Consider the following 13,958-nt stretch of genomic DNA (forward strand, 5'->3'; position numbering starts at 1 on the left):
CCTCTCCTCCCCATCCCCTTCCTAATCTCTAAGTCTACAATAAATTTTCTTGTTATCTCTCCTTTCATTCTTTTTTTTTTAATTCTCATATAGGGTAAAACTTGGCATTTAATTTTTTGAGTGTGATTTATTTTGCTTATCATAGTGGTCTCCAACTCCATCCAGTTTTGTGCAAAGGACATGATTTTGTTTTTCTTTTTTGGCTGAATAATGTTCTTATATATATTTCCATTAATCTATTGATGGACATCTAGGCTGCTATCCCCACAGCTTAGCTATTTAAATTGTGCTGCTACAAGCATGGGCATCCATGTTATTTCAATAGTATAGTATAATATAGTATAGCATAGCACAGTATAGCCTTTAATTCTTTGGGGAATATACCAAAGAATGGCATTGCTGGATTAAATGCTATTTCTACTTTTAGTTTTGTGAAAACTCTCCAAACTCATTTCCATAGTGGTTCAAAAAAACAATGGATGCTGGCAAGAAATGCGAGGAAAAACAACTTATGCCGTTGGTAGTAATCAAGGCTGTCTTCAGCCTGTTTACATTCCAGATGGCTCTAGATTTCCTCTGCTAACCCATGTTCCAGCTCCAGAATCACATGCATTTTCTCTGTGGTTGATACTATGACAGTCTTCCTCCAATGTGTCTCAGTTTCTCCGGTGTTCTGACTCAGATCCACCCTTTCTCCCATGTTTAGATTTCCTAACTGGGAACCAGATGCAGTCTACTGTGTCTCTAATTCTTGTTATAACAATAAGAGCTCTCTGAGTACTCCCTGAAAGCTTTCTCAAAGATCCTGAATTAAGAAGGCAGCCTCTGAACTGACTTTTGGAGCACATGCCCGGAATCTCAGCAAAAGGGAGGCTAACACAGGAGGATCATGAGTTCAAAGACAAACCTCAGCTACACTTCAAGTTCAAGGCCAGCCTGGACTATAGAGTGAGATCCTTTCTCAAAAAAGAAAAAATAAAGGGTTGTCTCCATTCCTCTCTCATGGGAAGGGCTTAAATGGCTTTGTAAAATAGTAGAAGTAGAGTGGAATATTTTTCCAAAACCATTCATTTTTTGTCCATACATTTTTCTCTTCCTAATTTATTTGACTTCAAGCTTTGACTGTTTGCCTATGAGTGTTGTGTGAAGGGTCCCTCACCACTTTTGGAGACCTCCTTTATAATTCTGGCATGCAACTTTGCATTATAGGGGAGATGGCACCAATCCTTTTACCCTTGGGTTTTCTGGCTTCAGAGGAAGTTGATAAAAAAGAGTCCCATTTTACCATTCAGTTATGTGTGTGTTGGGGAAGTGTGGGTTACACAGTGAAGAGACAGGGCTAGGGTGATACTCAAAGTCCTATCAGTCCACCTTGGGCTTTCTGCAATTATTGAAGAAGTCACCAAGGAGATGATTTCCTGTATTAGGTCTCTACGTAGTTAATGGAAACATCAGTGTTCTACTTGCTTTGGCTGCCTCTGGAAACACATTTTCCTCAGACATCTTGACAATATTCTCAGGGATCTTCTGCAGCATATAGGTGTCAGCTGCCCTGGATCTTCATCCATTCGCATTTGGGAGATTGAAGGGGAACAAACACTTCTCTCAACACATTTTTGGTGCTCTGTTCACATCAGCTTTCCTGGCTGGCTCACCACCTGCGGTTGGAGCACTAAAGCTGAACACTTCCACCTGCAGCCTCCTAGCTTCTGTCGGCTAACAAAGCCAGCTCACTTGGCTTCTACCCATGGGTAGCAACAGTACTAGGATCCACGAGTCTTGGCTTCTTGGTTCAAGAGCAATGAGCCTGCTGATCTTTTCATTCCCAACGTCCCTTGTGGCTGAAGCCAGGTTAGACTTTTCGTGACACCTTGACTTAGTTCACTCTCTTCCCCTTTGTTACGGCTTATATCTAGCTGTCCCCCAAAACTTCCTGTGGTCACAGGTGAGGCTTTTTGCAGTCGGTTGTATCTAGGGTGTGTGACTATGACATTAAGGGTGTGTGATTACTAAATTCATCCACCCACCAATTGGTTTGGCATAGTTCTGGGTGTAGATAACGGGGAGGCTCAGCTGGGGTGTGGGTGGTACCACCCAAAGGGCAGGTGGCTTAGATAAAATATCAGGAACAGAAAGAAGGCAGGTGGCTGCTGGTTCTTCACTACCTCACTGCCTTGCTGCCTTTTACCCACCATGAACTGTTTCTCCTCTGCAACACCCCTCAGTTGTGCCACCCTGCCTTGGAGCCAGTCAACTCTGAACTGAAACCTCTACAAACTGTGAGCAAAAATACCTTTCTTCCTTTAACTTTGGATGTTGGCTATTTTGTCTCAGCAATGCGAAAAGTAACCCTTCCTTTTTTTGTTTCTCTTAATAAGAGATTTCTCCTGAAAGCATATTTCTCCTGAAATGGGAAGATTTTAAAGCTATTTATTGTATTCACAGATCAGTCAATATTTATTTCTCCTTGGAGTCAGATTTACTGATATCTGACTTTTTTTTTTCCCCCTTTGGTACCAGGGATCAAATTCAGAACCTTGTGCTTGCGAGGCAGGCACGGTTCCATTGAGCTAAATCCCTGGCCCTCTTTTTTCTTTTTTTGAGACAAGGTCTCACTATATAGTTCAGGCTGTCCTTGACCTTGTAGTGATCCTCCTGCCTCAGCCTCCCTAGTAAAGTCTGACTTTTTAAAAATGTGTCTCATTCACCTATTTTTCAGATTTCTTGACATGAATATTTTGATCATATACTTCTGTACTTTAATCTTGACATTATTTCTTATTTCTTGAAATATTATCTTAAATATTATTTATCTTTATTTTCATTCCTGCTTTTATTCCTAAGATTTTTATATTTTTTATTCTCTGCAAAATAATGATTTTGGCTATATTGATTTCCTCCTTTGGATACTGTATCCTTATATTAATGACTTCATTATTTCTTTGCTTTTACCTTCTTTACATTTATTCTTTTTCTAACAATTTATTTTCACACATTTGTATTGCTATAATATTTAAACAAATATTTTTCTTTCTCCTCTGTTTTATTTTCTGTTTACAACAAATGTTATGTACAACTTTTACAAACTTTGCACTTCTGAGTGCTTTCTATTTTATTATAATTTCCTTGATACATGGGTTATTTTAAAATTTTAATTTCTAATATTTGAAACTTTTGCGTTTCACTGATGTCTAATCTAATTATTTAGCTCCCTGAGAATGCCATCTATCCTATCAATCCTTTTGCATTTCCTTAGAATTGCTATTTGCTTCCTATATGATCAGTTTCAGTTGTTACTATTGAAAGAAGTACTATGTTTAGCTTCCTCATTCTGTGTGTCATTGTTCCTAACTTTGATATATCACTGAAAGATATGCTAATATCTACCTATCCTTTGCTGGATTTAACATATTTTTGCCATCAGTTTTATTTGATTTTATTCTGTATCTATTTTCAATCTGAATTTCATTTCAGACTAGTTTAAGAATTATTGACAGGCTGGGGATGTAGCTCAGTGGTGTCATGCCTGCCTGGCAAGCGCAAGGTCCTGAGTTTGATTCCCAGTACTGGAAACACTAAAATTAAAATTAAAAAACAAAATATTATTATACCCTCCTGCTTAATCAAAAATGTTGTGTAATGGCTATTATGTATTTTTTTGGTAGATGAGACTTGGTCTATTATTGCCTGAAAGTCATACAGTTATATTAGTTTTCCTATAGTTAATATTTCCATGGTATATCTTTTCCATTCCATTTTGCTTCCTATCTGCTATTTCCTTATGCTATACATTTGTCTTTTTCAGTCAGCATATTTATTTTACCCATTTTGGCAAACTTTATTTTTAATGATTTCCCTCTGATAGTAACATATTTAAATCAGAGGAGAGATATGCCAGCAAGGCAGAGTGGCTCCCAGGCTTGCAGCATTTGGCTGTGAACCAGTCGAATAGATTAACACACCTAGAATATGCACCACTCTTTTCTTAGGAAACCAACTCTTCCTGCTTACTATTAATTTTTGCTAGAAGGTGATTTCTTTTCTCCATCTTTGTATGGTTTTTTTCTTTTTACTTCAGGTATGGCCTTCAGTGTTACTTCTTTTACTACTTTCTAGAAAATAGATATCCACCTGTGTTCTCTACTTTTTCTTGTTTTTTTAAAATTTATTTATCTTATTTCTTGGTACTGGGGATCGAACTCAGGACCGTGTGCTTGCGAGGCAGGTGCGTTGCCACTGTGCTAAATCCCCAGCCCTTGCCTATTGTTTTAATTTCACTGGCCATCTATTTTCTATGCCAATTTTATCTACTCACCCATCCATCTACTGTATTGGGTGTTTACAGCTAACAGATTCCAAGTTTCATGAATGCAGGCATTCGTGTATCTACCACAGTCACCGAACTAGTAGAGTTCCAGACATGTGCTAGGCACAACCACTAGTGATGGAAAGACTAAGCCACATTTAAAGGAAGAATTCAGTCTGAAGGAGGAGTCAACATCTGGAAATGCAATGAAAATGGGAACATGAGCTAAGATTAGCAATGAGCTGCACCCAACATTGTCCCAGAAGAGAAACTTATTCTCACCGGCAGTGAATTTAGGCCCTATAATTAAGCTCATTCTCCCTGTCACTTCCTGGATTTGTGACTATAAGCATATTAACTAACTCTTCTATGCTAGTTCCTTCATAATGAAATAATAATGGAATTTCTCACAGAGGGTTTCATATACATTAAATGAACTAATTTGTGCAAAGTACTTAGAACAGTGTGCTTGGGCCACAGAAATCTTCCATAAGTGTTAGGAACTATTCTTATCAGAAGTGTCTCTATTGAGAGATGCTTGTCCTTCTGTCTTAGGGTGATAATGTTAAAGCATTCAATCAAAGTATCCCTTGCATTAATTCTGTATTCACAAAGGAATTTTCAAGTGACTATTTTCCTTCCCTTTATATATATATACAATAGGATATTAATTCCCAGATCCTTTCTTGAGATCCATGACTAGTAGTTTCATTGTAAATGAATAAATATTGTTTTGTTGAATGGACCCATAAATCTATCCATAGGGGCAAATTGTCTGGGCAGGCTTTCTGAACATAGAATATTCTGGTTCCCTCTGTTGGTTACTTTTTTGTGTGAGTTGATTACCATAACATTTTATTTTTTAAAAAAAATTCATGAAAGTGAGTAATATCTAAGATGTTAGACTACTTTGGAGCTATCAGCAAAACAGATTGAACAGCAGTTGTGGCCTTTCTGGACTATGGAAGTCAGTGTCTTAGGAGAAAGTGGCAAACTTCTGCCAAGTCAACAGGAAACAATATCCTTACCCTCCATATGTAGACCTTTCTGCTCATTTGAAATTTTAGAATCATGCTGTTACCTTGCTGCTATAGATGGTGCTCAGAAAAGCACTGTCCCAAGGTCTCGTGAGTATCAGTGGCTGGACCTGCCATCAGTCCTCACTTTGACCATCAGTGAAGCTTTATAGATACTTCTGCTTCAGTACTACCAAATAGAAGATCAATCAGAAAATTTTCCATTTGAGGATAAGTCCTTTGAAGTATTTGCTTAAGAGTGAGAACTTAATAAAATAAGAAAGAACTTTGCAAAATCCAGGGAACTTTTAGTTACCTATGCAATTATTCATATCATTACTCTCAGCCCCTTTCTCTTACATGCCCATGGAGTATTCATTTCTTATACACATTTGCTATTATAACGTTGAGAGTTCTTTATATTTTTATGTTAAACTCAACAAACTGGCCTAATGGGTTTAATTGGTGAAAAAAAGAGAACATGCTTTGTGTAAATTAGAAAGATATTTCAGAAAATTGAAATGTAGAATGAAGGTTATAGTTTAGCTAACAGTAATTTGGTCATTCCAGTTTTTTCATTTCCCAAACCTATCTGAAAACTTGAACATTAACAACAGATTTCTAATCAATAGTAGCTTATTATACATGAAAATAATGTTGTTGGTAAACTTGTTGACAAGACTGTGGAAACTGAAGTAACACAGCAAGGTTACTTTAGTTCTGTTTTTGAGCTCTTCTTCCTTTCTGAATATGAATTTCTCCTCATTCTATCCATCTCTTCCTACTTAGAAGCCACCTACACTGCTGAACTTTGTGGACCTGGTTTGAGGCTTTGTTGAATATCTTTCTTAAAGCCATAACAAAAGAAATTGAATATTAACAAATCCATGTGATGTCATGGGAGGCAGAGAAAAATGCAAACAAACTCAAAGGAAAGCACAGAATTCTATTGTAAAGAAGACATTAATAACTACAAGTGAAAAGAATGACAAATAGATTTAAAAGAGAGGAGGAACCTGGAAGAGTGCAGAAATAATGCTAAATGAGATTCAAGTATAGTGGCACATATATGTCATATAGTACACATGCATACTGTATGTGTGCTAATCCAAGAGAACATATAGGTACTATGTACTTGAATGTGATCTCGGAAGGGAGACCAACATCAGGAAGAATGATATCAAAAGACTATATTAAAATTGAGGAGTTTTTCTTAGTATTCCTAAGATTTATGCTATGTATTCATTAATTTGTTCATTCATTCATTCATTCATTCATTTCAGGTACTGGGGATTGAATACAGGATTTCAGACCACACTAGGTAGCTCCCTAGCCCTTTTTATATTTTACTGTTTGAGACAGGATCTTGGTAAATTGCCCAGGCCAGACTCAAGTTTTGATCCCCAGCTTCAGGCTCCCAAATCCTGGCAATAAGGATGCGTGCCACCAAACCTGGTTTCTTTACTTTTTATTCTATTACTGTTCTCTTACTTCACCTTTCCCTTTGTAGCCCCATTTATGATTTCCTGTGTTTTCTCTGAGTCTTGGATCTTTCTGCTAAGGGAGGCAGAGTTCACTCCTACAGATGGCGCTGTCTTCTGAGGATCACCTGCCTTGGTCGGGATTTCTTGCTCAGTATCTGTGTGACCTAGGGTTTCACAATGCACTTTCTCATTATGCAAATATTACTAAACATTTTCCACCTGGGTTTATATGCCCTTCTGTTCTATACTATGCTTTTATGGACATGGTTTATTTTTAAATATTTTACCTGGTTTTCATAGTTTAAGGCTTGGATTCTTCAGTAGGATTTTCCACAATAGAATATACTGCATTCTATGTAGAATTTTCAGTTTGTGGAAGGCTAGATTCTTGTCCCAGAAAATGAGTTATATACAATGTTAAAAGAAAAACAATAACTACTACTACTACTACTACCACCACCACCACCATCACTTGGTTCTTAAGTAGGTAGCACTAGTAGTAGTGAAGGAATACAAAATAAGATCAGAGGACTAGAAAGAACATGTTCAAATACAAACTGCAACTTCATTCTAAGGCTTTGGACAAGTTTCTTTACTCAGGTCCTGAGTAGTAAAATGAAGGAAATTGTGCAGAATTTATACATATGATCACCTAGATATAGGGGCAATTTGCTTTATAAACAAACTGAGTCAAGACAATATTTCTTACTCTAAACCACTTTTCTGGTATTCACTGTCTTTCAGCTTGTGAGTGTTTTCTATAAAGACATTTTCCCCTAAGAATACTTCTCTCTTCTATAGTTCTTAGTGAATACTCTTGTAAGCGTGTTTTATTCTACTGAGAAGCAATAGGAAAATGTGAAATTTAGATGGCACAGATTTAAAAGGAGTAATAAATACATTCTTGAAGATATAGCCGAAAAACAAAAAAGCTCTACTTTCTACCATTATTCCAATTAAGTGACAAAGACAATCACTAGAATATAGTAATTTGGGGACTTATCTCAGAAGTTGTATACATAACATTAAACCTATTCACAGTCTATAAAAGTTTTAAAAATAGGCATTCCACAATACTACCAAATGGGTTCACTGCACTGATAAAAGTTAGAAATTTCTTTAGATAATCTGTCAGTGCAAGCAAATGACAAGCGATTCTCCTGCTAATGTCAGCCTGCCTAATCACCACAGCTAATCAGTCCTGGTATCTGCATGGTTCATTGGCCAACAATAGGGTAGTGGCCAGTCCTTGGCAGTAAGGAGTTAAACACTCCTTAGTCCACACTTTGAAAAAGTTTTGTGCCATGTCCTTTTAGACAATGAGTAGCTGTTAAACTCAAAACTAATTAACATTTCAAAAACTGGTGTTAATCAGTATTAGGAAGACTCTAGGGAAACACTTCCCTGCAGAGACCCTTTTCTTCTTTTCCTTTAAAGAAATAACTTCTAAATTATTACTTTAATTTTGAGTTGTGTTTGGCACACAGTAAACAAACCTAAAAATCAGTAAGCTAAAAGAAATGGAATCCAGTTTAGTTCCTTATTTCTTATTCTTCCTAATAGAGGCAAGTTCTATCTCTCTGATTTTACTTGCATATAGAAGCCATCCCTAATGTGTCCTCCTTACTGTGCATTCAGACACTCACAGCCACAGAATGTGTGAGTGGTACAACCTCATTCCCTACAGCATTACTCTCTTATAGCTGCTATCTGCAGGTTTAAGAATAAGCAAGTTCTGTGAGACTAAAATAATCTCATTTAAAAATTTCTATTTAGATTTGGGAATTCTATAACCAAAATCCCTGTCTACTGCCTCATTTACACATGTGAGCCCTGAGGCACAAAATCAGAGAAACAGCTCTGTGTAGCCTTGAGTTTAGAACATTCACTTATTACTATGCTCATTTATCAACATTTGAACCAATGACAGGAATTATCTGTTTAAAAATCCAGTTTCTTTTAATGGGTGTAAGTAAATACTCCCAATAAGCCACGATTTTTCCCAAGAACTTCCTCAGGTAAGATTTTTTTTTAATGTAATTTTTCTATAAACACTTCCAGGAGTAACATGCACCCTTATAGACATAGATCTGTGTTAACGCTTTTAATAAGTGCTGGGTGGGGTATTGGCTCTCTGGGCTCTTGTTACTGTTCCTGTACTGGCTAACTTTGTGTCCTTGCCGCTAAGGCCATCACACTACGTTTCTGTTTTCTCCTGTATAAAAGGACGATAATAATACCAGCTACCTCATGCTCACTGTGAGCCTGAAAGGAGATAGTACACACACTCTTTCTTGCACGTAGTAAGAGTTTGTTCAAGCTATGAAATAGATAAAGGTGTATTTGGATGGCAAGGTCAGGACCAAGTAGAAAAATCAGCTCATATCATGGAAGATTGAAGTGCTGTAAGATCCCTCTGAAACCATGGATACATTTGCAGGGGTACCTTTTACTTTTGTGGTAGTTTTATCAAAAAAGCTGCATGTGACTATATAGATATGAAGCGGTGTGTTTCTTGTCACCCCACCTTTAAAAAATGAAATAAGTGGTTCCAGAGAGTTCATGGGAAAAAAATAATCTGAGAAAGGACCTCATACCTGTGAAGCTTTCAAATAGTCACAGTGAGAGCCATGGTAGTCATCAGCGACACTTCTTTTTTTAACCTTACAGGCTGCACCTCACAAGCCGAGTAACAAATATAATCTTGAAGCCTGTAATGATTTGAGGTTGTGAGGAAAACGATACTGAAGACTTCTGCTTTGGACAGCACAATGTCTTCATCTTAAAGCCCTCCATGAATTGTCTCTCTTCCCGCAGCCCAAAGCTCTGCATCCCCTTGAGAGGTGTGCAATAGAATTTTACACTTAATGACATCCAGTCCAACCAGCTTCCATGAACACTGGGTTTGGCCACCCAAGCTGAAACACCATTTCCCCTAAATCAAACTCATTACTACATAGGAAGAGCTTTTTGGATTTAAGTGTACATAAAGAAAATTCAGAATTTCCTCCATCATTTTTAAAAGATATTTTATCAATAGTTTTATAGCCAGTCCTGAGAAAAACAAGTAGTGGACAGAGGAAAGATGGGAAGGTAGAGTGGTGATACTGCCCTTCATGTGTTCTTGCCTTAATTCTGGTAGCTATAAGAGAAACAACAACAACAAAAGCAATCAAGTGTCTTCATTCTTTGAGGCCAGAAACCTCACTGGTCTTACTTACCACTAAGTCTCCCAGGCCCAATCTGGGAGTGCCACAAAGTAAGAACTCTGTAAATATTTACAATTTCTGTTTACTTTCTTCCTTGAAGCTCTCTGAGTACCTAAAAATAGATCGGCTTCCCGTGTGTGTAATAATTAGAATCCCAGAAAAGGCTGAGAATAAAGAAGATGATAGTTTTTCTAGCTGAAAAGCTTGACTTAATTCCAAATTGTTGTTGCTACTGGGTGAATTTGCCTCTTAACTTTCAGGTAGTTGGCAAAATCTGGCCAAGAAAGGGTTATAGAGAGATTATGAAACTAAAAGAATTAAAGTATGGGAACTCATGGGAAAGAATGGATGATGGAGTTGTTTACATTTAGGGAAAAAAAGCATTGAAGTTGAATAAAATTTATTTTTTAAACATAAATATAAGGTACATCTTTTGAGAGGGGATAAATTATAGGCATATCTTATGAAGTATATGGTATCAATATATGATCATTTGCTATTAAAAGCATGCTTTTACATGTACAGGAAAATAATGCATGTTCCAAATGCTTAAGAATGTTTGTATTAAAGGAAAGAGATGAAGCTAACAGGGCAGGAGTTTTTATACCTATAATCAAAATTTCTTAGCAAGTATGCTTTATTCTTTTGAGTTAATAGAGAAGTCCACAAACTCTGTTTTCAGTCTTTTGGGGATCAAACAGTCTATATCTGCATACTTTTGTTTCCCACCTGTGAAATCTTGATAATAACTTTGACCTTATAGAATTTTGAGGGTTATATGGAATAAAAACACACATGAACTTCATCCAGTGGTGACTAAGACATAGTAGCTGTCAATAAATATTAGATGTTAGAAGTAGTATCATCGTGGTTAATAATCAGAAAACATAGTGCACTGTTTTCAAAAATAAAACAACTTGAAAAGCATATGAAAGCAAACATCATTTCTACAGTTCCTGGTACAGCTTCTGTTTGGTCCAGGCCTGGGCAACCACTCCCTAGTGAGATTTCCCTGCCCAGTTCTTCTGAGCCTGTCCCATACTATCCTTGTCCAAGCAGCATGGTTATTTTCTTATTACCATGTCTCATTTTCTCATTAATTTTTTACTTATGTATTTGTCTTCCACCTTGCTTGAGAGTCTGCTCTCTGTGAGGGCAGGGGGAACACACCCAGGCTGCACATCACGTTTGTCCACAGAGGAGAAATACTAGACATTGGGGTCATTCATCTTCTGCTTGTCATGTGATGAGCCCAGTTTAAATTATCATAAAAGAAAGATGCACTATCTTGAGCAACCAATCATGGAGAAATGTAGGTGCAGTAGGCTTCACTGTGGGCTGAATTTAGACTTTCCACGTCTATATGCTTCCCTCTTTCTTTTTATATCTCTACATCTTTTGAATATTTGTTCTGTTGCAGAGCCCATGCCTGCTGAAAATCCTAAGACCACATCTGCTAGCTCATCATCTCAAAGGAAAAGGAAAGTTTGCTACTGGCCATGCCTGCGTCACACACACAATCTTGGGTGGGATTCGTGTGTGCAGACCAATACACCATGAACACAAGGAATCTAGTGGTGTGAACACATGAGAAAAATGCAGTAGAGAAACTGAAAAAAGAACATCTTTCAGTAAAATCAATTATACAAGAATTGAGAATTGTTGTTTTATCATCACTCACGCTTTCAGACACTTGAACTGCAGGTGTTTGAAAGTCTTTCTTAAGGAATAAAATTTTAATGTAAATCTCAGGCTACTTTATATAACATAAACAAATGATATGGTTGCTGAGGTATGGCATATCTTACCTATCTTAGCAATGGAATTGAAGGTAAACCATTGGTACCATTGGTATTGCCAGCCTATTCCCCCATTGTGGCAAGGCAGCACTTGCTGAATAGGGGAATATAGAATTATTGCAGGCAGAGCTGCTAGAAAATGTGCTATCTGGAAATGCTTCCAATGACATGATGAAAATATTCTATAATTCTTTCCTTAGGATCAATGATGTAGAAGCACCAAGAAAAAAATACAAAAACTAGTTATTCCATAGCAAAATCTAGAAGAAATTGGAAAAAATCCAATAACGAAGAATTTTATATTAGTTTCCCTTATATACCTAATACTTAGAAAAAGTAGCTTAGGTACTTGGTCTAAATAAAATATCATTGAGTTATGTTTAAAAGAAGTGGTGCAATGTAAAGTCCATCTTTATTTTAATTTTTTCTTGTTTTTACTTTTCATCCATTTGCTATTTCACCTGTTATAGGCACAAAATTGGGTCGGTTGTCTGATTTGAGAAATTAGTGTGATTTAGATTCTGACATTTAAAAATTAATTTTCAGATTTAAAGACTATCATCTTTGAACATCTGTTTATATTAAAAATACTTTGGCCTTTGATCTCCAAAGTTATATAAAAATGTGTGTGTCTTTTGTACTTGACGACACACATATTACCTCCCCTCCCAAACATTTTACAAAAGGTAGATTTTGTGTTTTGTCCATGACCCATGAATGGACATACACAAGGTCGTTAACTGATGAGGGAGTTGCGTCAAGGAAAATCTTTGACTGCTTTGATAAATGCAGATGATGATTAAGTACGTGACATTGCTCTCATTTATTTGGTGCTGAATCAATCAGTGGCCCAAGTCAGCCTGATGCAATGGGTTACTCTCGATGTGGTATTCTGAATAAGACAGAGTGTTAAAATGAGGTCATGACCACTTTTCATGGTGCTTTTTTGCTTGGCTACATTCCAGCTTCTCTAATTAAAGTCTGTCTTTGTAAGACCCCTTTACAGTTTTAATTGGGTATGTTATTTCTTGTGAATTGTATGGAATTGTTATTCACTGTCATAAGCAATAGCCGTACTTCACCATAGAGGTAGCTGCATTTCATCATAGAGATCAAAGGAAGGAAAACATGAATATAAGTTTTTTTTAAAGAGCACTTCTTAATGCTGCAAGCTCTTTGCAAGAAAGCACTAAAAAGGAAAATAATAGTGTTTTTAAAATGTAAAGTATTGCTATTATCATTTCTGCAAGAAAAACGAGATTGAGAATGTGTTTTCTGTTGACATACAGGAAAAATTATTTTACTGTTTCAGAAAAGGGGCATAAATATGATGATAATTTGCAGAGCCAATGGAAAAAATTGTTGTCTTCTCTGAGGATTCTAATATCTGTGTATAGGGAAAACTGTTAGAACTTCTAAGGCTTTCTGAGAAGATATTGTGTAGAATACATCAGTTTCTTAGGGCCAAGAAGAATACTAAAAGTGTTGCTTAGTGTATACATTAGCTGAGGTTTTAGTTACAGTTAATTTTCTCTTCTTTCTTTACAGATTGACAGTCTATATTGAACAAATATACTCCTAGACAAATGATAAATTTTCACATCACACTGAGCTTTTGTTTAGCCTATTTTTAGTTACCTTAATTGATTGGTTGAGTCACACCTCTTGGGGAGGCACACCCACACACATCCACAGGAACACACACAAAACAGCACAATGATGGGAAGGAGAAAAAGGGAAACAGCTTTCTACTACACATATAATAATAAAAAATTATTGTTTATTTTAAGTGTATTTATATTTTTAGAATCAAGAAATAGGGTTGATTTAGCAGAATAGAGTCCAAAAGAACACATCAAAAGTGAGAAATACAGATATTTGAGATGGACACCTGATTGATACAAAAATTAATTCAATGATCCATTAAATATGACAAGTACTTCCCTCAGTTTTATCTCTGCATTGTAACAATTAACACAATAAAAACTTATTTTCATAGTCCATTGTGCCTCTATAATAAAACACAAATTGCTGAGGGATATAGAACTATTTCTGTTCTGAAATTATTGAGATTTATTTTCTTTCTTGGAATTCCCACAAGGAAAACACTGAGGAATTTAACTGTGGTGTCAGGAACACATGTA

This window comes from Heterocephalus glaber, unplaced genomic scaffold (assembly GCF_053883595.1).
Source record: "Heterocephalus glaber isolate CG9 unplaced genomic scaffold, H.glaber_assembly_v1.0 deba00001465, whole genome shotgun sequence".
Taxonomy (NCBI): domain Eukaryota; kingdom Metazoa; phylum Chordata; class Mammalia; order Rodentia; family Bathyergidae; genus Heterocephalus; species Heterocephalus glaber.